Below are 2,268 nucleotides of genomic sequence, written 5' to 3' on the forward strand. Positions count from 1 at the left end.
GGGCGGGCCTGGGGCAGGGATGCTCTTTGCACTGACAAAAGCTTTTCCTGGGAATAGTTTCTGGAACAACTGTTAGGCTTTGAAGGGCGAAATCTGATTCCTGGGAATGGAATTGCTCACTACTGGAATTTTGAGGTTTAGGTTCTTAATTCGAAAAGTCAAAATCGGTGATCTCCACCCTCCTAATTTCACGGGTCTATAAGGCGGATCGAACGAGAAGTATTTGCTACAGTGCTTTGAAAAGGGGAAAAATATATTTTTTTATGTATTTATTTGTCTTTATTTTATGTGTATGAGTGTTTCGCGTGAATGTATTTAAGGGCATCCAGGTCATGCAGTGCCGGCAGGGGCCAGAAGAACCCGTGGGACCCCCTGGAACTGAAGTTTTGGATGATTGTTGGCCGCCATGTGAGTGCTAGGAACAGAACCTGGGTCCTCTGCAGAAGCAGCCAGTGCTCTTAGCTGCTGAGCCAGGCATGGTGGCACACCCCTTTAAACCCAGCACTTGGGATGAAGAGGTAGGTGAATTTCTGTGAGTTGGAGGCCAGCCTGATATACATATCAAGTTCTAGGCCAGGCAGGGCTACATAGTGAAACGCCATCTCAGAAAAACCCAAAAAACAAAGCATAAACAAGCAAATAGTGGCAAAAGCTGAAACCAAGGACAGACATGTAATAGGTAATCTAAATGGACACAAGGTACTTCCAGTTGAAGTGTACATTGTTACATCCTTTTTTGGAGACCAATTTAACACTATGTGTCAAAAGCCTTAAAATGAGCATCATACACACAATCACTGTATGGAATCCATTTATGAGAGATATCAAAACTAATCACACGCTAGGAAGCATAAAGTGGAATGGAGATCTCTAGGGGCTGGAGGAGAGGGAAAGGAGAGTTGTCCTATAATGGATATAGAATTTGTTCTGCAAGATGGAATTCTAGAGATCTGATACTTTTGTATATAGACTTTAAAAACAGCTAAAATGCTGGACTTGTAATATCAGCTACTGGAGAAGCTGAGGCAGGAGAATCACATGTTGAATGCCAGCCTGGTCTGTATACAGAGTGAGTTCAAGACCAGCCTGGGCAACTTAGTGAGACCCTGTCTCAAAAAAGCAAAAAGAGGGCGGGGTGTGGTGGCCTGCACCTTTAATCCCAGCACTCGGGAGGCAGAGGCAGGCTGATCTCTGTGAGTTCAAGGCCAGCCTGGTCTACATAGTTCCAGGACAGCTGGGGCTACAGGGAGACACTGTCTCAAAAAAGTCTAAAAAAAAAAAAAAAGTAACAATAAACTGAGATGTGTATTCTAAAAAATAACTTTTTTTTAAGAAGAAGCATTTCATTACAGCTTTAACATATTCAGTAACACATTCCAGAGCAAGGATACATCTCTTTCAAAGGTGGCTGTAAATTTTTAGGTTCACAGTTGAATTAATACAGTCATACAATATTGAACTCAGTATAAACCCCTGGAGAGAGGCCTGTGGGTCAGAGAATAACATATTTTTAAAACAAACAGACTTCTTTAAAAAAATGACTACATAAGGGCTGGACGTGGTAGCCTTTAATCCCAGCACTTGGGAGGCAGAGGCAGGCAGATCTTGTGAGTTTGAGGCCAGCCTGGTCTACATAGTGAGTTCCAGGACAGCTAGAGCTACAGGGAGACCCTGTCTCAAAAAGACCAAAAAAAAGACTACATAAGGTGGAATCCCACTCAAACTGGCCAACAACCCATGGAAAACAGGTGATGCAGAGATCCCAAAGTTCAGTGCCTTGCCACAACAGGAGGAAGATCATCCCACACCTACCACCCCCTCCAAGGCTCAGGAACTCTTGTGGAAAAGGTTGGAGGAGAGAATGTAAGAGCCAGAGGAAGGGCGGAGTGTTAACTGGAAATGTCCTCCAACCACTATACAGGCAAGTTATAGTCACAGCTCCTTCCCACTCTCTTCGAGGAGTGAGGGGGGGTCAGTTACTCCTCCCACCCAGTCATTGGACCTTAGCTGCACGTGCGGGAGGGGCAAAGGATATGTAAGCTGAGAACACCAAGAGGCACCTCTCTTATGATTTTGTGCGGCTGTTGGGAGGTCACAGGATCTGTATTTGAGTGTGAACTTTACAGTGCAGCGTAAATGTGGGGTGCCCACTCTTCTGTAAATAAACCACTACCCTATGCTCTGTTAAGAAAAATGACTACACGGTTTGGTGGTGCACGCCTATAATCCCAGCACTTGGGAGGCAGAGGCAGGTGGATCTTTGTGAGT

The 2,268-nt window shown here is 44.8% G+C and overlaps 1 protein-coding gene across 1 annotated transcript in view; it reads left to right on the forward strand.

The window, feature by feature from the left end:
- Positions 1-2,268, forward strand: part of Ermap (erythroblast membrane associated protein (Scianna blood group)) — a 39,708-nt gene that overhangs the window by 564 nt on the left and 36,876 nt on the right. The window lies entirely within an intron of this gene.

Source organism: Nannospalax galili, unplaced genomic scaffold (genome assembly GCF_000622305.1).
Source record: "Nannospalax galili isolate Female #2095 unplaced genomic scaffold, S.galili_v1.0 scaffold1480, whole genome shotgun sequence".
NCBI lineage: Eukaryota > Metazoa > Chordata > Mammalia > Rodentia > Spalacidae > Nannospalax > Nannospalax galili.